At 39.6% G+C, this 24,417-nt stretch overlaps 1 long non-coding RNA gene across 3 annotated transcripts in view; it reads left to right on the top strand.

Moving 5' to 3' along the window:
• LOC137862653 (uncharacterized) overlaps positions 1 to 24,417 on the top strand; it is a 237,337-nt gene that overhangs the window by 123,281 nt on the left and 89,639 nt on the right. The window contains exons 3-4 of one of the 3 annotated variants that reach the window (XR_011100461.1): positions 1,652 to 1,800; positions 2,997 to 5,766. The exons of 1 other annotated variant lie outside the window; for it this stretch is intronic. This is a non-coding gene — a long non-coding RNA (uncharacterized lncRNA). Of the gene's footprint in view, positions 1 to 1,651; positions 1,821 to 2,309; positions 2,491 to 2,996; positions 5,767 to 24,417 lie in introns of those variants that run through there. One more of the 3 variants, XR_011100460.1, reaches the window with a different exon arrangement.

The raw sequence follows: 24,417 nt of genomic DNA, 5'->3' as shown, positions 1-24,417 counted from the left end.
CTGCTGTTTAAATTCCACGTTTTCAGAGAGTCAAAAAAGTACTTTGTTGGAATATGTATTTTGTGGTTTTGCCCTTCAAAGCAGTTAAGACATAAATTTAGTTGGAGGGATTTCCAAGTGTACTCTGACTTCCTGTTTCTTAATGCGTTGGAAATGTTTTTGTTAAGGTGATTTGACTTTGCAATCAGCCATTTTAGTGCTGCTTCTGTGCATTATGTCTTTGTTTTTTTAGGCTCTGGGGGAATTTTTGTAACCTCATATTTGCCATCTCCTTCCCACTCCCTGTCATTATGCTGGAAGAAGACATTAAGTGTCCTGACAGGGAACCACCAGCCAGAAGTAGCCCTTGCCCCTCTGTCACACCGAGAGGGCTGTTAAGCCACTGCAGCTGAGTGAGAGGTCAGGAGCCAGAAGGGAAAATCGGAGGAAGGAAAGAAGGAGTCTGAGCTAATGAGAGATGCTCCCAGCAGAAAGCTGAGCTTGGCAGCAAAGAGGAGGACCTACCAGCCAAGAGAGCTTTGCATTTCAGACAGAACCCACTAATGAAGTGAGAAAGATGTTTGTTCCTGAAGGAGATGACAAAGTTATGAGTACAGAGCAAAGAGGAAGAAAGGCAGAATTCAGTAGTAGGTAGAATTGATTCACAGATAGTGATGGTTGGGATAAATTGGTAGGTCCTTTTGACTGTAGGAGATTCACATGGAAAAGAGATGATTGAATCAGGAGAGGAATACTGAAGGAAGATCTTACAAATGGAGATGCCATCCTAGTTAGAAAGAGGGATCCTGGCAAGGAAGTGGTTCGATGTCATCAGTTAAAGGTTATCCTGTGCTGTTCTTGCTGGGTGCATTCTGAAAGCTGGGGCTGGAAAAGGGAAACATTTCTCTAAAACGTTTCTGTAATGCTTTATCAGTTTGTTAACATTTGGCCTAAATGTTCCTGCATGCCTCTTCCCCATCCCCCTGCCTCAAATCCCAGGTGTCAAAGCTCTTTTCACAACATATTGATAATAACCAACACAGTTGTCCGTCTTGGAAATAATAAAAGCCATAGACCGTAATAGATTTTTAAAGTTACATTTCGAGTTTAATGCTTATAACTATATCACTGGGAGCAGGTACTTGGCACAAATGTCTCCATTGGAGCATAAACACCTTGGCCTATAGCCTCTGAGAGTTTATCAGTGCCATGGGAGATATTTCCTGCTATGTACTTGCTTCTCTACAATGAATGAACAGCTTGCAACTACATATTAATCTACTTGATGACCTAGATCAAGAACAAGGAAAATAATGTTGATAAGTCAGTCACTTTTCTTTTTTGGTATATCCCTGACTATTAGTATTAGTAGATAGGCAAACAGATGAATGAAGACTTCACTTTCTGGCAGGGGTCAGTGGCATTAAGAAAGCTTTCTTTTTTAGTTATTTCTGAGCCAGACTGACCAAGTGTTTAGGTGGTTACTGGGTTGTAGGAGAAGGTTTTGGTGCTGCTGGGACTGATCTAAGAGATCAGTGTTTAGCCATATTGCAGCTCTGGGCTGCATGGCTGAAATACACGGAGTTTTGATGAATATATGTGCAGTTGCAGTGATCTGCAGCAGATGGGACCTGGACTGTCATGTCTTTCTGTACAAAACTTCTCTGTGCAGGTTATTTTGTTCTGTGTGGCATCACCCTGCAAACCTCTGATCATTGTGTCCTGGCTCTAAGCAGAGAGTTCAGATCAAGGCAAATAAACTTGAGCATTATCTGATGCTGGATTATGTAGCCCTGCAGTCATTCAGCTGCAACCTCTACGGTAACCTTCGCGTACACCCTGTATCCTTTCTGTTTATGTTCATCTTTTTCCTAGCACCTCTTTAAATTACACACCTGCAGAGGCACTGATCACTGCAGTGTAGCCATAAAGGAAAGACATTGCTTCTTTGCCCTCCTAAATACCTTGAAACACTATTGATTAATTTTTCACCTGAAATAGTCCACCCTGAATGGATGGAGAGGAATTTGCCACTGATGTTCTGTAGTCCAACGTGTGTGAATGGCATCTCACTCCCTGAGCTCTGTCTGCTGTGTATTACAGTCCCAAATTCCTGTTTTCTATCACCCAAACTACTCTGGTTCTTGTTCTTTGTTCTTGCCAAGCTTAGACAAACCAAGAACTTTTTCCAGTTAAATAGAATCTCACAATAAGAAAAAAAAGTTTGAAGTGAGAAAAATATGACTGTTGCTGTTTTCAACAGAAACTGCTCCCCAATGATCCATATATTCAAGATGTATGGGAAATTAATACCTTAACACATACATTAGTATGTCAAAATGGCATGCTTACTTACCCATTTACCAGGTTAAAGAAGGAGACTGGTGTGACTTTAGATAGTCATTTCATTTCTATGTGCCTCAGTTCTGTCATTTAAAAACAGGAATATGGATAATAAACAATAGCAGAATGTTATTGAGTCATTCACATTTATAAAGCCCTTTGATATTGTCTATGCCTCAGTTTTCTCATTTGTAAAACAAGTGTAATAATTCATGTATTTATAGCTTTAAAGGATGGATAATCTAATTTGACATCCTGCAGAGCAAAATCCCTAGCATTTCATTTAGCTATTCCCGCACTGATCTCAATAGCTCGTGGCCTACAGAAAGCACGCTTTTAGAAAGACACGAGATCTTAATTTTTAAAATGTCATGTGACTGATAACCTTCCACAAATCTTGGCAAATTGTGCCCTTCATTAATTATCTGAACTATTAAAAATATACACCTTATTCACAGTGTGATATGGATCATAATTCCTAATTTTCTAACATGTTTTGAGATGCCTTATAAGTAATTTATTTTATTGGACAATTTGTACAATATATTCTTTTCCATCTAGCACTCCAATTATTCCAAGATCTGCAGGTGGCCCGTGCTTTATGATATCCTTCTCCAATATCCTCTTTTTTTCTTTTTTTTTTTTTTTTTTTTTTTCAACTTTGAGTCATACAGGCTGAAAGATGCCCAGTAGATGCTTGCAAAGCAGCACCAGGCAGGATAAAGATGTGTCATTAGTGGTGACCTGCCAGTGAATTTTCTCAAGTGTGCAGAGGAGCATTGACCAAACCACCAGTAAGAGGCTGCTAAGTGGAGCTCAGCATCATGTCTGGCTTTCCACTCGTCTTCGCTCCCCATTCTGCAGCACTCTGTTATTTCAGGAGTCGCTGAAGTGCACGGAAAGGAGCATTCCAAGTGCTGGGAACCATCTGCTTCAGAGGGTGTTGCTGGCAGCTTATTTCCTAGCTGCATCTTAGTCAGGATTGAGAATTTTCTAATTTGATGCAATGACTAAAATCTCCTCGTTGATTGTGTGTGTCATCCAATTTCCGGTGTTCTGGTTATCGTGCAGGAAGACAGCTGGATGCAAATACAGACGAAGTCAAGTCCAACGGAAGAGACGCGAGGTTGTGCTCGCACAAGCGTGCACATGCACTCGCGCGAGTGCCAAAGTGCCGCTGATTGCTAAAGCTTCTTCTCCAAATCTCTCAAAGTATAGCTATATATTTTCCCTGACATTATGTGTTTTGGATTGATCTCTTTAAAAAAAAAAATCAAAAAAAAAAAAAACATCTTACTGTGAAATCCAGTGTGTCTGTTAGAGAAATATAATTTACTGTTTCAAATTCCAGACGTAGGTAACTTCTTGATTGGAAATTTGTTTGATTTTTCAAGGCTACAGATTCGAGCAGTGAATTTGAGTGGACACTTGGCTCCTCTGTAGAAAACAATTTATATTTGTCCTTTTCCATTTCAAAGATCTCTTTTGGGCCTGTCATGAATGGACTGGCTTCCTTGCAACTTGGATAAAATATTGTGCTTTCTACATATATAACAAACCAGTGGAACAGTAAAAATAACATTAGTATAAGCTTGCCAAGGGGATTCGGTGCAACCATTAGGTAAGGCCTGCCAGATATATATAGTTTCAGCTGTTAAAATTACATATTCATGTGTTTTCCATATATCTATTGGCCTCTCTCTCAGAGAGTTTTGGAATAATTTTTTACTAGACTGCAATTAAACAAAAGCAACTGAGACAGGGAATTCCCCAGAAATTGCAAGGCAAGGAGTGTGCAGTGGCCACTTGCAGACTTGGCCATTAATCTCAAGGAAATTCAGAAATATGGTTATGTAGGTATGGAGAAATAACGTGTGGGGTGGGGAGACACACTAGAAGACTAGAAGACTATATCTTTTCTCATATGCATTTTGCAGATTTAGGTTTTATATATGGAATGTAGTTAAACTGATTCTCTACAGCCCAATCAAACCATATCGGTCCATATTATTACCCCTCTGTCCCTAGAAGTTCACTTGAGCTGGGGCCACATGACACAGTGCCACATGACCCTGTGCCACGTAAGCCTGTATATTCCCAAATAATTCACTCCTGTGCTAGTCCAGAGTTTTGCTGATTTCCTTGGCGTGTAACTCCAGTTTTCTATATTTCTAAAGTAGTAATCGGACTCTCTGCCTTTTTAATGAGATGTAAGTTTGAGTAGCTGCTGAGATGTTTGTGCTGGTGTGGCTTTTCTGAACGATCTCTGCCATAAATGAGTTACTTATTTGGTAGGATTTCCAAAGTTGTATTGCTGTAACAAGCTATTAATTAGTAGAATATGCTTTTTGCTATATCCGTGGGCAATTATCACTTTAGAGATCCCTTCACGGAAGCAGGTTTGATCAGTAGCGTGAAGACTATTTCTGGCTTGCCATGAGTACTACTTGAGAGCTCTGTGATCTAAATTGAGAGGTCGCATTTTTGGTATATGCGAGTCTGCACACTGCTAAATTAGGCAGGGCAGTAGGGAACTCATCTGAAGTGCTCACTATGGCTTACACATTCTCACCCACCCACCTCTGAAGTATTTATGTGACCTACTAAATCTTCTCTCTTTCTTCATTTGCTTGGGTTAAGCGTTGACGCCATTGTCTTAGGAGACTCAGGTTTCAGATGCGAGCTGTGTGTATCATTTGGGGGTCAGAGCAGAAAATGGACTGAGCAGACTTTCTGAAATACTCTGGCATGGAAATCCACGAGGATGTGGATTCTTGAGCATGCGTTGGTGTGCGTATGTCATGTCTTCTACCACTGTACTGTGGTTCTGTCATATTCATGTCACCCTGCCATGTCTCTGATTTTACATTTACCACGTGTTATTTTGCAATTATTCTCAGATCAGAGCTATAAAAATAGTCCAACACTAAGTAACTTGAAGTATTTTAGAATAATATGGTAGTAAAACCAAGTGGAAGTTTAAAGAAAACACGGTAAATGTTGATTTTTAGTATATGGAGCCTGTTTTTGTGATGGATTGGGATATTGCATGTATGTCGCTGTCCTTGTGTTCTGCAAGAACTGTGTGAAAGGTAACCTGGAGCCTTACAAACAACATTATATATCTATCTATATGTTCTTTAAATATGTTTTACTGTAGCTTTGAGGAGAGTTTTCTGACCAGTTTTGGACAGCTGTGATGATTGCTTTTGGCTTTGGAAAATTGATGTTCTGATTTCCCAGTCTGCAGAAAATGTGTACTGGCATCGACTTGTTTAGGGAAGGCCTACGGTCTTCATGAGAAAGTTCTAGTAAGTCAAGTAGACAGGCATTGATGGGGAAATATTTGGAAAGTTTTCATGCCAGAAGAAAACAAACAATTACCAGGACTTTATTTATTTATTTATTAATGCCACTACTTTAGAAACATCTATTTAGAGAAGTCTATTGGCCGTGCAGATGCTTGCACTAACACTTTTCTTGGTATCTTGTAAGAAGTCGCTCATAAACTTCTGTCATGTCTATTATCTTTGTTTCTTATTTCTTGGATTCTGGTACAATATAGGGTAGACACCACCAGAAAGCTCAGAATATCAGTTTTCTGAAGCTGAATATAGACCAAATCCTAAATCTCAAATCAACAGAACTTTAATTCCCTAGACCAACCATTCAAATAATGAAGAGGAAAAAAAATATATATATATATAAATTCATTCTTCCCTAAATTTAATGAGTAAATGACAAGCACCACATTTCCCTAAAACTTATCAGTGTGTGAGTTATATGTAAAGTAGAAAGCAGTGCAAACTTCTGGAGCAATTTTACAAACATTTTGCACTTCTGAGCCAGGTTGTGCTGTGGGGCACTCACCCAGGGCAGCTTTATCCTGATTTTTGAATGTCAGTAACCTCATTCACAGCAGGGAGAAGTAGTGCACAGAAAAGCTAAGCGCTGAATGTCCCACCGGAGGTTCTTGGCGAAACTAGGAGCAGCACTCAGAGATTCTGGCTCCTGTTTCAATATCTTAATTACATAATTAGCCTCACTCAAATCAGGTCATGTGGCATTCAATCTGACTTCCTTTGCTGTCGTCGTGCTATCTGTGCTATGTAATTCTCATGCCAAGATGTTGTACGGAGCCTTAAATAATCCAGGATATTCTAGCAAGGCATGGTAAAATGTTAATTTAAAAAAAAAAATCACATAAACATATATATAAGGAAATTAACACTGTTACAGATTAACATAATCAAACAAAATATGGTTCATTACAACTGTATATATTATCATGTATTTAAATGAATGCTGATTGAAGGAAAAATGCATTTTCTTTCCACTCAAATGAAACACAAGAGCAAAATAAGTGAGCTTTTTTTAAGATTCTGTAACTAAGAAATTTATTTCATAGGTAACAAATGGTAAACGGGCAGGAATAGTTATTTCTGTTAAAGGAATAAATCTGCTGAAATACTGTGAAACATTTTCTGTGCAGCAAGCCACAATATATACAATAATGCAGTAAAATCCTCCACCAAATATCTGTTAAAGGAATAAACCTGTCAAAAGAATTAATTTTCTGTGCAACAAGGTTATTCATTCAACAGGCTTCCACCATATGTAATTTATGAAGCAAATTATACTATTCCAAAAAGGAAAGGGAAACTCATACAATGCAGTTTAAACTACAGCGAGATTGGCTGGAAGAATGCAGTCTTAAAAGTCAGGAAATCACCTAGTAAAGCCAACTGTCTGCACCTTCGGTAAGCAATGACGTTTGCAGTATGTACCAAATGCTTTACCATGACTGTTGGGACAAAAAAAGAATATGCTCCTCATCATATATGAAGCAAACACGGCTTTGTAATAGGCAGGGGAGCCGTTGACATTTCAGATGGTTATTCAAGAATCTGCTTTCCTAGCATGCTCCACACTTACTGGTAAACAGGAGATGCAGTTCAGTTCCAGCACAATTACCTGTCCAGTGAATCAAAAGGTACTGAAAGCATTACTACTCAAATAATTTCAGCCTGCAATAACTAATGTAAGAATATCTGGGGATGCTTTCTTCGTTGCTGGTTTCATCCTTGCACTGTTTTTAATTTGGTGCCGCTGAGTTTGACTGTAAGAGGCTAGGGACCTCAGCAACAAGCAGACAATTTAGTTATCCCTTTCTTTCACTGCAGCACTTCTATACCAAATAGCATCAAAAAAGTGGAACATGAAGGTGTGTTGTGTTTTACCTGGGGCTATACGTTTAGTGTCTGAGCCAAAATTCATCAAGATAATCAAACTTTGCAGCGTGCCAGATCAACATTTAAAATCCTTTGTAATTTTTTTCCTTGGATATCTGTCTGGGGGCCGCTGCAACTGTCTGTTGGTCTTGCAATCCAGCCTGAAGTGTCATCCTCAGTGTCAAGTTAAAAGGCTGAGGAATACTTTATTTACAACAGGTTTTATTTTCATCCAACAATCTTGCAGTCCTGGGCAGATTAGTTTGCACTCTGAGTTCCAAACTTATTATTTTAATAACTTTTTGTTAACCTCTAAACAAGTAGAGTGTTATTCCTAGAGCAGTGCTAAGGTTTCCTTAATAAAACCTGCAACAAGGTGAAACTTGCTTTGTTTAAGCTTTTGTTACAAATCCAGCTTAAGTCAGGTTCAGTGAGGTTTTGGCAAACGTGGGCTGCGTGTCAAGTGATTTCAGGCCAAGTATGAACAAATACAGATTGATTTATAATTTTGGGTGGAAAGGATATGAAACCAAGAGAAATGTGGCAGAGTCACCATTTACTTTTTTAGGGTATTATTAATTGAAAGCTGACAGAGGTATTCAAAGTATTGGATCCCCTGTGGCAAGGGTGATCCCATAAAAAAATCACTTCCCTTGGTAAGGATCCTTGTAAGGACTGGAGAAATCACTGAAACGGCTGTGGTTATGTTAATACAGCCAATGTAGGCTGCAGACACCTTTGTGTTGGTTTTTTTTTTTGTTTTTTTGTTTTCTTTTTTCTCACTTGGAAGAGGTATGGATTCACATTTCTGTGTACATGTGGTACGCTGGATGAAGCCAGACCACTGGTACCCAACATCTCTGGCAGGGAGGAGGCTGCCAGAGCTCCCCAGCTACAGCCACCTCTGCAGTGCTGATCACACGAAAACCATCACTGCCTTTAACCAGCAGCTGTAGTCACCTGGAGTACTATTCGTGGGGGAAGCAAGCACGAGCATTAATTCATATCCAGTTAACAGATAGCCTCCAGTAGGGAAGCTCAGACAAAGATTACATAAAAGAGATTTAGAATTCCAGTGATTGTCCGTTCCTAGGCTCTTTATTTACATAAATTTGTCAAAGCAGAATTAAAAGCTGCAGTTAAGATCCAGAAGTCTATATCTGTGATTGGGCTAGGTGTGTTATTTGAAAATATGAACCTATCAAATTGCAATATTGCTTTATTTTTTTCCTGCAGGCAAACTAAAGAATAAATCATCTCCCATGCAAATCCACTCATCTGGTTTTTGTTGAGGGTTTTTTGTGGGTTGTTTTTTTGGTTTTGTTTCATTATTTTTTTTTATCATTTAGTGACTGAAATCTGATCTCAAAAAATATAGGCAGATGTACAGAAGACTTATTTTTCCCTTGGCACGCTGTTTAAAAACTTATAAATTAACTCCCTCTCTTTTAAATCATTCCTCTCGAGGTGTTCCAGCCAGACATCCTTGCTGGCTGCCACATCCAAAATTCTTTGGGATTTTCTGGTGGCCTGAAATTATTGCACAATGTGAGCTCATCATCTAGGAAATAAATATGAAAAATATCTGTGACTTCAGATGTGATTTGTAAACCCAGTGGCATTTGAGTAAACAGCACCAGTGACTCAGGGACCCAGTTTTGCTGCACAAGTTTTACTGAGTGGGAACAGCAACACCATTTTAGGGAAGAACAGAACTCGAAGACTGTTTTGTATATGTATTATTAACTGGCAGATCTGGCTTCCTAAGCAAGTGTATAAAAAGATCTACGAAACAGAGGCCAGAAAAATAAATCATAGTTGAAATAAAATTTTAAAAGTTTCCTGCTCCTGAACTCCTCAAGAAAGGAATCATTTTTCCTTCCTCTTATTTTCTGAGCATTGCAGAGGTCTGCGTGCAATGGAATGCTTTCTCTGTGACGGGTTTTGCTGAAGCTTTAGCACTAGTTCTGCTGCAGAGGAGTTTTTGTTTACCAGGTGTGCTCGCCAGTTTAGTTGTGGTTGTTGGTTAAGTAGCTGTTTAAATTGCTTCTAAGGATTTCTGAAATTAGAGAATGTCCCAAATGGTTTAAAACATTGAAATGCAAGCCATTAGTTGAGATTGACAATAAAGTCTGATTAATAGTTTGATTTTTAAAACAATTACATAAAAATATTGTTTGAAATCATTCACTTTAAGCAGTTGACACTTTAATGCATAAATATAATTACAGACGCTTTAGGAAGGGCTTAATTTTTGCCTTGATATATATGCTAGCAATTGTGTATTTGAAATAGAATCATAAAATGTAAAACTTTTATATTTAATCACTAGTGTCAAAAATTATTAGGTAATAACCACTGCAGGAGAGAATGTGGTAAAAGATACAAAGGCCCATATTTAAAACATAATTTTTCTAATACTTACTATGATTTTAAGATGTCATGTCGTCATATGAAGGTGAACGGGTCAGATGCAAAATTGACTTTTTCTTTCTTTAATGTTAAGTGATCAATTTACACTCGTAGAGGGGTTAAGCTTACTGGAAGCTGAAGTCCTCTCTGACCACATTCTAGGTACATCACTGACTGCTGGGACAACAGCAGCTTACCAGGCTGCTGCTCACGAGTGGCATAGGTTAAGTCAATCAGCTTCGCATCTCATGCCAGCGTGGTACTTCTGTACAGCACAGACATGAAGCATGGAGCCACAGGAAGTTCTGAAAAGAAATCTGTGATCTCAGGAAACATTTTTTAATTACCTCACGCCTTGTTTTTGTTCCAAGAGGAGGCAGGTTTTTCCCCTTTGATTATTTAACATCTTTCTGCAGTAGCAACCTAAGCGCTTTCATGATAGAGACTTTCCTGGCTCTGTTGGTAGCAATAAAAGTGTAAGGTGGAAGAGAATCACATCTACTTACAGTGCAATCTATATGTGCTATTACTGTGTTTAAGACCCCTTCTGTCACTAGAGATGGCTGTGATCCTTGTACTTTGCCGTTTGTCTCAGCAAACCCTTTCCAGATAAATGATAGTTACTCTGAAAAACACATCTGCTATTTCCAGTCTCAGTCCATCAAAAAAGCTGCAGCTTTTAAGTCACAGGCACACACAAATAATAGCAAACAACTTGCAGAGCAAAAAGCTAGTGTATTAGCATCATTATTTAGTGCAGTAACTTATTTAGCATTCAGATAGTGCTCAAGGGGTTACAAGCCTTAAGAAGGGACTCCCTGCCCTGGCCACCTCGCAAAACTGCTCTGCAATCAGATCTCTCTGCTTTTCTGAAGGATCGGGCTCATAGGATCGGGCTCCACAAGCATCCTATAGGCAGGAGAGGAGAGAGCTGTAGTGCCTGCGAGGCAGGGTACTGTGCAAGGCATTGGTGTTATTACACCTGCAGCGTGTTTGAGTGAGCCATTTTAAGTGAAGAGTCTGGCTTTTTCGGAGAAGTACTTTACTGTAATTTTTACTCTCCAATTTTAGACTGGCTTGGTAGGGCTTTTCTCAAATAAAAGCTTTTGAACTGCTCCCTGCTTCGTCTGCCTGCACAGGAGGGAGAAAAGGGGTCAGAGGTAACTGGAGTACTCCATTTCAGTGGCTGATGGACCTCAAGAACACAGGTTGGCAGCACCTGCTGTGGAGCCATCCAGGTGATCTCCTGCTCTTCTGGGGCTACAGAAGAAATGAAGATCAGGTGTTAGGTGGAGACACCAAGCAGTTTTTTTTTTTACACTTTTAACTAGAAGGCAGATGATGCTGTGTAGCAAACCAGGGCATTGTGTTATATAATGTAAGTTCCTGATTGTAATCTTAAGTGAAAGTAAGTGAAAGAGGTGGTCCAAGACAATGTTTACTTCAGGGGGGAACACAACAAGAGGTATAATTTAAAAAAATAAAAAATAAAATCTGAATTCCAGAACTGCCAGAAGAAAGCTGTTCCTGGTAAGGCTTCTATATTTTGCTGCAGTTTACAGCAGGAGCCTCCCAGGTAGGAGCAATGTGTTTTTTCTGTTCAGGTACTCTTCACCAAAGCCTCTCCTCTGAGCCCTGGCAATGAGATGTCTGGCTAGAAAGACCTTTGCTGCCACCTCATATGGCCTTTCTTATGTTCTTGCTTACGACACGTCTGGTTTTGCTGTTTTTAAATTCCATTTGCAACTTTAAATCAGCTCTGTCATTTAGAGGGGAAAAAAATGTTGTGTGCCCTTTAATGTCAGCTGTTGGAACGTTGTTTGCCAGGAGCTGATGAGCTGGATAGAAGTAATCACCAACATTTTGGGGCTTGACATGATGCCAAAAAGACAGTGTGCAGAGCCCCGTGGAGTGCTTTGTGATTTGGGTTAGAGATACTCCGGTGACTTCCCAAAGCAGCTGAAGATTTCCAGGGGTGACTCTTATCTCCCTTCTCACGTGGAGCTTTCTAGCAGCCAAACTACAAAACCATGGGGTTTGCTTCATTTTCTGTCAAGAAATATGTGAGTGCTGTTGAGTTCTGCTTGCCCTATAGGGGAAATAACTTCAGATTCACTGCTCGTTGGTATCAATGCCTAATAGAGGTTTAGCTGATGAGAGAAGTCGGTGTGTTGCTAGCAGATTCTTTGCAACTCTCAAAGGAGAGAGCTCTGCCTGCAACAAAAATGTCTCAGCCCGTACCAGCAGCATCTCCGCCCTTACCTTCTCAATCCCCGTGAGTCAGCTGAATTCTGTCTGACCTGATCTACCCAAAATCAAAGAGGACATGTTAGGGCTCTTCCTTTTCATCACCACACTTATCTTCTCCACTTAGGGTAAGCCCTTGGTTCAGAAAGATCTGCAAAGTTTGGAAAGTATCCAACATGATGCCATTTTTAAATACAGCACCCAGGAACACCAGGAAAATCAGTTTAACTTTGTGTCCAGTATCTAATCTGCACTGACCACCTGAAATAATTATATACATGCATGTATTAATACACATATAAATGGGGAAACAGTTCTGGTTGCCAGAATAAATATAGCTAAAGTCTGTGAAGTTCCTCACTTGATGCATTGTGATGTGCGAGGGGCTGTTTGTTTGTTTGGGGCTTGCTGTTGTTTTTCTTTGTGTGTTGTTACCAGAGCAGATGGGCTTATCTTTCCAGAAGGGCTTTTAGCAAAGCACTTTATCAGATCTTCCTTCTGATGTGCAGCGCAAAAACAACTTCTTTGTCTTCTTAGTGGGGGTGTATGGGAAAATCTCCCTCCCGGTTTCACACATGGCCTTGCTGCATTTGGTTTTGATGCTGTTGCCTTCATCGTGATTGGTGTGACAAGAGTTTACAGCAGAGCACTCTGATGATAAAATCTTCTCCTTTGCTGACGCTATGACCGCTCCTTTGTAATTCATGAGTTTGTTCCCAGTGGGTGATTTTAGCCCTTGTATTGACAGGAATTTTTAATCTCTGTAGTATCTCTGGGTGATGCAAGCAGAAGAAGGCTGTTTGTGTCTTTCATAAGCATCCTTCATCCCTACTGTGTTGGCTTTAGATGCGTGTTTAATATAAGGGTAGTTATCTCTTGCTGATCTCTACTTGGCAATGGCCACAGAAAATAAATCTATGTTGATTTTATTAGATCTGTCAACAGTCCTTGATGTTATTGACAATGAGGTTTTGTTGACTTGTCTGCAGAGCCTTGTGGAAATGGTAGGAGACCTTCCTCAAGTTTAATATTTTGTTAGCATCCCACGAAGTGCATCCAAATAAATATTCTCAGCAACAGGCTGGTTTGTGGGGAAGTGGCCAGTTCTGATGATCTTAGGAAAAATAATGGTGTTTGACGAGATTATATGGCAGAGAGGGGTGGTATAAAATAAGGAGGAGAAGTACCCTTTAATGTGATTGAAAGCCCCAAATTTCATGGTTTTGTCTGAGTTATTATTGCAAATTCTGTACAGCGTCTTGACTTAAGGACTGTGAACCTCCTGGTTGTTCTACAGCAGCATTGTGCCAGATAAAGAGGAAGCAGTTTTGTGCTCTGAGAATAATCTTTGTTAATACATTTTCCAGCAGGGGAAAAAATAATCCTAATTAAGAAGAGTTACTTTATGCCTTACAAAATGGAAGGGCAAAAGGTTACTTGTTCCAGGGAAAGAACAGGGGAGTAGATCTGAGAGCTGACAGTGGGATTGGCTTGGATCCACCTCTGTTTAAGCTTAGTTTTTGCAAGCTCTCTGCCAGTTTGGAGCACAATGGACTTCTTTCCGTACCTAATGGCATGCTGGATGTCAGCCCTGGCCTCAAGAAATCTCAACTGCACAAACAGAAATTAGGTGTGTTTCTGTGCAACAAAAACAACGTCTTTCTCAACAGCAATAATTTTCTTGTCCTTCTGAAGAGAGCTTATTTGTAATCCATTCAAATCCATATGTAAAATACTTGCACTGAAAGCACAAAGACAAAGCAAGCTGTAATAGCATATAAACACGTACAATAGAGCTGGATTTCAGAGTTATCTCTGTATTTATGCCTGGAATATTCACACCTTGATCTAATCCTCTTCTTCTTAAAGGGGAGCTTTTCAAAAGTTCTTAAGGACCCGTCATTGGAGCTACAGCTTGAAAAGGGCACATCTTTCTCTTGCACACCTCAAACAAGGTGGCCTGATGTTTCAAAAGCTGCTCAGAATTCAAACGCTTCCTTCGGGTGCCTAAGTGGAAGAGCATCTCTTTTGAAACTTTGGCCACTTGTGGAGGTGTTTAAATGGGAAGACTTGGTGCTGAGTAGGGCGTGTAAAAAGTTTCCCCTTGAAATATCTCCTTGCGGAAAATTGGGGTTTTGACTACTTAAATGCTATATCACAAAGAACGTGCTTTCTGTGATAATGACTGGTTCTAATAAAAAGAAAAATGACCACTTGAAGAACAAAGAAGAATTCTGTTATAAACTAAAATTTAAAGCATTTCCAATTTAAAAGTTAGCATTTGCCCTTTGGAAACTTCACTGGATTTTTGTTTTTTAACAGCATTTTCCTCAAAGAGGAGGCTGGGCAAGAAGAACAATTCTTTCCAGCTTTAACATAAGTTTTTAAAGTGAAACAAAGTGGCGAGATTCAAACAAACATAAGAAAAATGAGCCCATCTTTAAAAACAGCCCTCGAAACAGCTGAAAAGATACATTCATTCTTTTTTTTGTTACTAAAAACCGAAAAGTTTTCAGACAGCCATCAGAAAGCCATGGGGGTACGTGTGCAGAAATCTGTAACCGAAGGTAGATTAAGAACTGGAGCATAAACTTCACTTACCTCTTGTAGATAGAGCAGACTTTGAGCTCCAAGGCCCTTAAAGGTTAACAATAAAAATCTCAAATTGAATCCTCATTTTCAATATGAGACAATTTAAGTTATAAAGCAATGAAGTGACATGAGCCTAGCGAGGCCAACGAGGACAGTTAAACTGGGGTTGTCAGAATGCCCACGCTTTATCACCCATGAAAGGATGTAACTCTCCATGACATTAAGGATGCAGGGTTTGATGGAGTGTCACAGTTAGTTGACACCAGAATCATCCGAAATTGTAGAATCCCTGTCATATCCTGCCACTGCGGAATAGAAACTAATGATTGTGCTGCTGCAACCATCGCAGGCATGCTGGGGTGCTGGTAGCTGGTAAATTATTATATAGCACTAAGAGTTGCCAACAAAAGTAGACTTCTAGGGCTAATAGCTAGGAAAAAAAAATAAAAAAGGAAATTGTAAATGTGGGCTGTTTTGCTCAAATAGAGTACGTTGCTGTTCTGTGCGTCTGATGGGACACTCATACAAGTACTTTGGGGAGGATATAAAGTCACGCTGGGCTATTGCATGAGTCAGAAATTCCTACTTTTCAGTAGATATTTTGTGAGAAAAAAAAAATGTTTTATATAAGAAAGCATGAATATTCATTTTTTGGTCATGAAGAATGTTTTCCAAAGACTGATAGATTTAAAACACCAAGGCTTAGTTTTTCAAGCACATAGATCAGACTACATTTTAATACATAATATAGAGGAACCTCATATTTAAAAAAAAATAAAATAAAGAAATTTACAGAAAAAAATATATTATTTTAAAAGTATATTAGTGGAGCTGGTAAATAACAAGAATTTTAAAAAGTCCTTTGGGCCCTGATGCAATCGACATTAAAGTCTGATTAAAAAAAAAAATAAAACCTTTTCAGATTGATAGTTTTTTGCAATTTTCTCCAAAGGAGCAGAATCAAAAATCAATGCATAAGAAATATAGCGGACAGACGCACTATATTCTCATCTAAGTGATTCCTCTGAGTAGGCACCTGTCCAGGATGTAGTTGGGCACAAAAAGGAAAGTCTTATGGGTACAAATTGACAGTATTTAAGCCCAACAAGCAACCCAATTACACAGAGGACAAGCTGACTGATTTGGGATCTTTGCTGATCACAACATGGCTGGGAGTCAGCAGCGGCATCCTGCTGTGCTGAAGGCAGTTGCCAAGGCGCAGTGTTCCAACAGCCCGATCAACCCGTCACCCCCGGGACGTGGGAAGTAATCCCTTCTCTCAACACTGCCACAGACCCCAGCTGCAGCACTTTTCCCTGGGTTAGGTTCCTTATTTTTTTTAAAAAAGTGGCTTGTTTGGAAAGCAGGCGGAACACAATCTAGAAATCCCGGCCTAGCAATACAGATTGGATGAATGAGGTTGTTTAGCCTAAATAATAAGCACTTGCTTGAGAGGGGACATGAAAGTAATTACAGAAGAAACAGCAGCAGAGAAGACAGAAACAATCTGTGCATAATAGAAAGGACATGACATAATGGGCTTAAATTACAGCAAAGTATTCCAGTTAGACATCAGGAAACTTTCATAACAATCAGGATAATAAAGCACTAAGGTAGGCGCCTGCGGAGGTTGTGGGATCTCCACCGTTGGAGGCCTTCCAGAACAGGGCAGACAGACTTCTGAAAGGAAAGACAGAGGATAATTGATCCTGCCTTCGGGCAGAGGGATGCACCAGGTGACCTCCCAAGAACCCCGTGACATTTTGGTTTGAACTGTGAATACCCTTCATCTGTATCCTTCTTAAAACTTGTTTCTTGGTCTTATGTCTTTGTTTTCTACTGGTTCATCTCTCTCACAAATCTATTTCTGCTTTTCTTTTAGAGACTTGTCCTTATCCACTTTCATCTGAAAACTCAGATTTAACTGCTACCTCTATGCTGATGATTCACAGATCTATCCATCTTCCTACTCCAGACCTAGCTCTCACACTTCAAAATAAAAGCTTGGTCAGACTTCCTCGTGTATCATTGCAGATGTTTTGCTCTCCACCAACTTCAACACAGCTAAAAAAAGTCTCATTATAATCAATTCCACGTGTCTTCTACTTTTCCTTTGATCACGTTGAGTAATGCTGTCAACCCGCTGATAACTCAGGTCTAGAACCTGGAAGTCATTTCTACCTGGTACCTCACCTGGCCCCCTCTTCCTTATTGTGTTTGTATTTTGCTGGGGAGAGGGAATATTTCAGAATGATGATTCAGAAATATAGCCTCTCATCATCATCATCTTATTTTCTAGCCTTGATAGATGCAGGCTTTCTCACCTCCCCATCCCCAATACCACCATAAGCAGCTCTGTCCGAGCCAGACCAGGGAGCTGCAGCTCAGCAGAGCAAGAGCCAGAGTTTGCAGGTAGCACACCGTACCTGAACATGTGTTCATGTCTTGTTACACCACTAACAATTTGTTGTTCAGCAGTGAAAACATGCTGAATAATGAAAGATGCCTGGAGAAAGGAACACGGCGTGTACATGTACTTACAGCGTGTTGTTTCTGTTTGTGTACACAACCCTGATTAGAGACAAGGGAGTGTCAGGCTTGCCTGGTGGATAAGCACCAGTTCCTCTGCCAAATGAAACTCTGTGGCTGCAGAAACTGTGTCCACATTTGCTCTTCAGAAGGTAAACACACCCACTGAATTCCTGCCAGGCTGCCGACACCTCTGGGAGAGCCCCGTGATGCTGGCTGCGATGGGAAGGGAACGTGCAGGGCCTCGAGCCTGTCGTAACCGTGTGGAAGGGCCCGGCTCTGTGCTAAGGCAAACTGACCTTGATTTGAAATGAGACTGCTGCTGACTGCCCTGGTACGTCCACGTACCTGATCAGAGATGTGCTTGGGTTCTGTACCTTTTAGGACAAGTGTTGGTTTTGCTTTTTGTCTGTGTTTGTGCAGGTTACCTTGTGCAACTCTGTGGCGAGGCTCCCTCATAGTACTAGAGTTGACTGAATAAAAATAAATGAAAGCTGCACTTTAGAGGGAAATAAATGGATAAAGCCATCCCACCTGCCTCTTAAAAATGCACTGTGTTGGTGTATAGTGTGGGGAGACATTCCTCTTTCTTAAGGCTTAGCTGTGACCATGAGCTTTGGTCAGTCTATGGAAAGAGATGGTATTAACGAAGGAAGTATAAGACAGTTATGTTTAGACCATGGATTGTCCTAACCAACTGTGTGGAGAGGCTGTAAACCAGAGCAGATGAAACCCACACATGGCTGAACCAGGGAACTAATGAGGTCTGGGACAGGGAAACCAAGGAGGGACAACGGGCAGACAAATTGGGACTGTGCCACAAGCCTCTGAAGTCTTTCAGTTGCTTTGGTATGTCAGCAACAAACAATGGAATAGCTTGCAAAAATTGAGATTCCAAATACCATTGTAATTAGCATTATTGCAAGATTAAAGAAACCACCACTTCCGTGTAACAAATTATCTCCAATTTAAAAGCAAAAATAATGTATTTTTTGTTCATAAAAAATGTTCAAGCGGAAGCATTCTCACATTAATTATTTCAGTCTATTCAGAAAGCATATCCATGCTTGCTTTTTATTATGCCTTCCAGCTCCTTCTTTGAAAAATATGTTAAGAAGCTGCAAGCTATTTTCCAAAAAAAAAAAAAAAAAAGAAAAATAAATAATCTTTGAAGCAATTAGAGCTGAACGACAGAACGTATAAATATTTTTTTTACTTATTCTCCCCCTAGATTCAAATCCTCCATTTTCTGCCACCTCCCATCTTGGCAGCTGCAATTCAAGCATCTTTGCCTGAACTTTGGAGGAAGGCAAGTGTTTCTCTTTCCTCCCCTAGAGTTGAATCAAATTGTATTCTGTAGATTTGACTGGCAAGAGCTTTTATAAGTGAGTTGAGGTTACTCCTGGAGGCTAAATGCATTATTTCTATAATGCATTTGTCTTCACTCTCCTAGGAGTCTAAATACTTCTGAACCTTTCTTTATAAAAGTAATAATTAGCGGACATGTTACCAAAAAAAATTTGCTTACATAAGAGAAATCACAAAATTGAATAATAGGAACTATGGTTGGTAGCATGGAATTATCTGGAATGTATTTTATTGTAAGAACAAAGAGCACTTTGAATGTCATGTAAATATCATTATAGAGCTGCTTTTTATTTTAATGAAGGCTTTGCACTGGTTCAGCGTTGGGCACAACCGCTCAGCATTAGCGCAACTTTAAGTCAACTCGTGTAGCAGTGAGGCCGGCAGCAATGTGTGATTTTCAAAAGCACCTTCAGCCTCAGAAAGTTGAATTTAAAATGTAATTAAGGAACATTCATCTATTTTCATTGCCACAATCAAATCAATATGTAGCCCAATTAAACAAGAACAGTGAACTGCACAGCACTATCAGCTACACTAATAAAAGGTACCTGTTTTCAATTCTCTGTAATATACTTTCTCCTTTTCTTTCTTTGCTTTTTGCCATAGGAACAGGAGAAAGCATCTAAACAGTTTCCTATTTCTCTGGCGCCAGCTGGAAGTAGTCACGAGTTGCAGGGAGATAATATATTAATACAAAACTAGCTAGGAGACAAAAAAAAAAAAAAAAAAAAAAAGCTTACACTGCAGTTTTTATAGGTAAGATGATTAAAAGAGTTATGTACTGTACTAGGGTGTGGGGCCACGTCCTCATTCATTTGCTTTCCCAGGAGGTGAATGGGAGGGTGTGCAGGGAACTTTCCCAAAGATGGCATAGAGGATATCCTCCACAGAGCAGGAGAGTTTGGGATCAGTGGAGGAATTTCTCTGATCTAGGAAAAATTTGAGTTCTGTCTTAGCACAGACATCCCAGGTAGTGAAAGCGACACCTGCCATTGGGAGCTGAATAAGGTGACTGTGCAGAAGGTAAGACTGACCCCAGAATAATGTCACCATGCAGAATTTGCAGGTGCTGGGGACAGTTACCCACCCCAGCTGACACTTGTGAGTTGCTTCAGTACCTCCTAGTCTTTAAATGGGGTTCTTGCAAATCAATGCAATGCTCAAGATCACCAGTGAGATTTTCAGGCACTGGCAGTAAATCACTCTAAGGGCAGAGGGGAACACCGTGAGTGACCCTGTGCCCAAAAAGGACCAAAAACAGGAATAGTTTTTTGTTTGTTTGTTTTTAGTGAGATTTCAGTTTTGAAATCACAATCTCAAAAGTTCCAGAGACAGAGAATCCGCTGCAGCCAGAGCTGAGGCAGGCGAGTGGTTGGGCTCTCAGGGAGCTTTCCAGATCCTTTCTTTCAGATCCTCTGTCTAATTTGTACACAGTGGAAAAAAGTTCTTCTGTGACAAAGTTGTTCTGTGATCTCCTCAGAGTCCCGCTAAATGAGCATTTAAATGATACAGTGTCTTTTCTCACTTTCTTTAATATTTCCTATGATTTCCTACTATTATTGCCTAGTTTTTCAATGTATTTTTTGAAGAGTGGATCAGTGATCTGAAATGCAGAAACTCTCCTGCTAAATATACTCCCATTTAAAATGAGCTTGTTCTTTAGGTCACAGTTTAACATCTGGGTATAATTTTGAGTGGATCATCCTCATATCTGCTTCATAGACATTTGCTCACTAAAGAGAGTCGTAATGGACCTGTAACTTCATGTAAATTCTCCTTGGTTTTGCCTTCAGACAGTTTATTGTCAGTCTTCTTCAATTTCAGTGACTCTTCCTCAAATTTATTAACCACTCTTCCAAATTTTGTTTCACTTGTGAACTTTGCAGCAATCATTGGCTTTCTTCTGATGTGTACAAATGTTACACAGCACAAAGCCAAGAACTATCCCCTATAAGACTACTCTAAATGCTGCCATATTTTTTCTGGTTTATCAATCAAAATCTCATGAAGCAATAACCTAAGAGCTAATGACATTATAAGTCTAATGACCAATGACACTTCCGCACTGTAGTTTCAAGTGTACCTATTTATGAGCTTGCTACAAGGTGCCATCTGCATCACAATGAAGCTCTAAGCAGTTCATCCACTTGTTTTACCAAGTTTATGTTTGTATCCTGTAATTCTGCAGCTACCGCAAGGATTTTTTGCTGTACCCTTAACTAGTATTTACTTGACTGAGAACTGAATGTCCTCCCTTTCCTCTTCTTTGTCTGCAGTCTTAATAATAAATTAAGGTTACTAAATAGTTTTTTGATCTTATCCAAAAACAAATAGCACTCTTTCTCCTTTCAGCCAGTAGAATTTTTTTTGTTTATTTTCCTAAACCTTTTGTGTCTGAGGAGTATCAGCGCACTACCTTCCTTGTCCTTTCTTTGGACAAATCTATGGAGATCATAAATGCTGAGAGCATTTCTTACTTGACAGTGAGAGGTGGCATCAAGTTTTATATCTGCAAGCACTCTGTTACTTGAAATGTAAAGAAACCTGCTCAGGCATGGTCCGTGACAAGCAAGGAGGGATGAGGCATCTTAAAATCAACTGCCAGTCCCTCAAGTCATAGAAGGTCCTGAGCAAAGAAACAATTGTATTAGAGGTAAAGAAATGCACGTTTTCTTTGGGGATCAGTAGTGCAAGAGCAACACATATTTGCTCATCTGGCTGTATAGCCTAACTAGCTGTTTGTTATATTATTTACTAGGTTTCTGTAATCTAACCTTTTTATGTGCATGGGTTTTCTATAGAGTGCAGAGACAAATCTGCTCCCCAAAGACACGTTAAGGGAGCGCTAGCTGAAATGTTGAGTAACGATAAATTCCTTTGAATTCCTTGTGCGCATTCTAATCCACCATGATGAAACTTTCATGTTTTGTCAGCTATTGTAATTTTGCTTTCAGAAATGCAATACAAATTCTTCCTGGGTAAGTGACTTGCACATTTAGCAGTGTCTTTCAGAAAAGTCTTGTTATTGTCGTGTTATAAATGGCATGTGTTTCAGTAGCACTCAAACATACAGGCTTCTTGCTGCTATACATTTGAAACCCAATTGTTTTTACTCAGCTGAAGCCAAGCTTGCTTTTTTTTTTTTTTTTTCTTTTTTCTTTTAGTAATTACCTTATGTTTTATTACCTGCAGGGAGAGACCCTAAATTGAAGCGAAGTTAAGGATGCATAGTTGAAAACAAAGATCATAAAAAGATAAAGGTGCTGGTTCTGTGATCTTGGATCATAGTCATGAAAAAAAAGAAAAAGTTATTTGGCTTCTTTTGTCAGCAAGAATCTGTCCATATCGTGTTTCTATTTTGTTTGTTTTGGAGCCATAGCAATCTTCTTATAAACTCATCACTATGAAACATCTCGGGGAGAAGAAGGGTCCCCCTCCCTGTACCATATCTTAGTCAGATAGAAAAGATGGAAAATTTCCAGCAAGAGTGTAAATGGTTTTATAATAACAGAAAAAGTTCTCTGCCTCAGCTACAGGAGTCGCTCTGCCATAAAAATAAAATAAAATTATAAAAAATCAAATCCAATAGGATGTATAAGTGCAATACATTGCATATCATATGTTCAATAACAACAGAAAAGGCAGCCTGGCTAAAAATAATTATGAAGCTCAGCAGCTGTAATTAAAATAATTTGATGGGAGATAGGAAACGTTTATGCATCTTGGCAGAAAAAGACATTTTGAGGATTTTGATTGATGTCTTTTATGTTTGTTCTACGTATTGTACAATAGTAGATACGGGCACTGCACCAGTATGTTAACTTGGCATAATGCTGTGTGTATTACTAGTGCGGATGAGAGGTCAAACTGAGAAAAAGAGAATTCTTCGGTAACTTCCGTGGTCCACTAAAAACATCAAAGTAGATGGTGCAAGTCTTCAATGAGTGAGCCCTTGTAGACTCAAAAAAATCAGCTGAAGTAGTAAGAAGCCTACTTATCAGGAAAAACACACAGTGATTAAATGCAGGCCAGCGTAGTTCACTGAGACCTACAAAAAACTCATATCAGAAGTAATTTTCTAGAAATAGAAATCACTATCTAGAAATATTAACTCCTACATTGGGCTTTTCAACACTTTACCTGGTCCTTGGCAAATGTCACAGCAAACAACTGATCTTCCAGCACGAGTCTGCTCCCAACAGTTTCCTGTTGATAGTGTAGTTTTTTCTTCTGTTAGATAAAGAGTGGGCCAGGTTTTTATCAGCGAGCTGACTTCAGTGTTTCCAGTGAAGCTGAGTGGATGTTGTCTGCACTAGTGTAATCATACCTTACAAAAACAAGGAGCTATCTTCACATCTCAATTTACATTATTGATGCAGTATGAAATAAGTCCCGTAGTAGATGAGCACTCTGGGGATTCTCTTGTTTGTCTCAGCATGTTAAATGTCTGCAAGGCATTACACATCAGAGATAGAACTGCTTAAGTGCATAATTCTTCCTCGTGGCTTTGCTAGGAGCTAAACGAACCTTCTTAAACTAATAATAAAATAATCTAAGATATAAAAATATGTTTCTTTTGGACAAATCTGACATGTTACAATGACAGAGTGTTTATGACTCACAGTCACCACCTCCGCCACCAGCACTGCTGTATTTAGAAGCAGCAGGCAGCAGAGTGAAATAGGCAGCCCTGAAGTTTCACATCAGGATAAAAGTAGCTAAATTCTTACTAAATGGGGATTAGATATTAATGAAGAAAAAAGATGGTGGATTTCCAGGACTATGGCTCAAGGGAACACTCTCCTATTTCACTGAGCCTTGTAGTTGTGTCTAAGTTCAGATTGCAGTTTAGATATAAACAGATGAAGACTTCAGGGATGAAATATAAACATTCCCAAGTTCTTACAGTTCTAAATTAGGTGCAGTTCCAAGAACATGGGTTTTGGTCCTAGTGCTGTTTATATTTGATTTTTATGTGCAAAGGAGTACTTATTCAAAGGTGGAAAAAACTAAAGCAGGAAGGCTTGTCTCGTTAAATCTGTACATTAGAGGTGCCTCACAGCATGCAATGATTAATTGATTCTTAGAGGAGAAATTTCTACTCCCCCAAATGGAAAACTTTGAAAAGTTCAAGATCACACTTTTTCTGCATGCAGAAAAGATGAATAGGATATACTCAGCTTTTGGTGTCCTGCAAGTTTTCTAGAAAAATGTAGCATATCAAATCTGTGCTATTATAGCAGAGAGGTGATACAGAGGAAATGTCACTTATAAACCTCAGAAAAGACTATCAAACCATTATTTACAAGTTCCTTTTTAGTCAGAGCCATGTAAAACCTTTAGCGTCACTTTAGATTAGCCTTTGTAACCTTTTCCCTATGCTCTCTCCTATGTTAACTCCTAATTCTCTTGCCAAAATTCCTGCAGTCACATTACCTATTGAGCTGAGTTAATATAAGGAACAAGCCTACAGCAGCAGAAAGTTCCAGTAGCAGGAATTGCTCAGCTCCCAGGGCAAGTCAGGAACCAGGGGGCTGTCAGTGGGCCGAGAGCCCTTCCTGGGGCAGGGGATGAAGGCTGAGAACTCTTACAGGTAGATATGGATCTGCAAAACCTCCCTCCCTGAACATGAAGCACAAGGACTTGGAGGGACCTTTCAGACGCACGGCCCCATCATAAGCTTCCCAACCTTCAGGAAGGGCAGGGAGGGCAAATT

This window comes from Anas acuta, chromosome 11 (genome assembly GCF_963932015.1).
Source record: "Anas acuta chromosome 11, bAnaAcu1.1, whole genome shotgun sequence".
NCBI classification, from domain to species: Eukaryota; Metazoa; Chordata; class Aves; order Anseriformes; family Anatidae; genus Anas; species Anas acuta.
The sequence above is the reverse complement of the archived record's forward strand: the minus strand, read 5'-3'. Positions and strand labels throughout refer to the sequence as shown.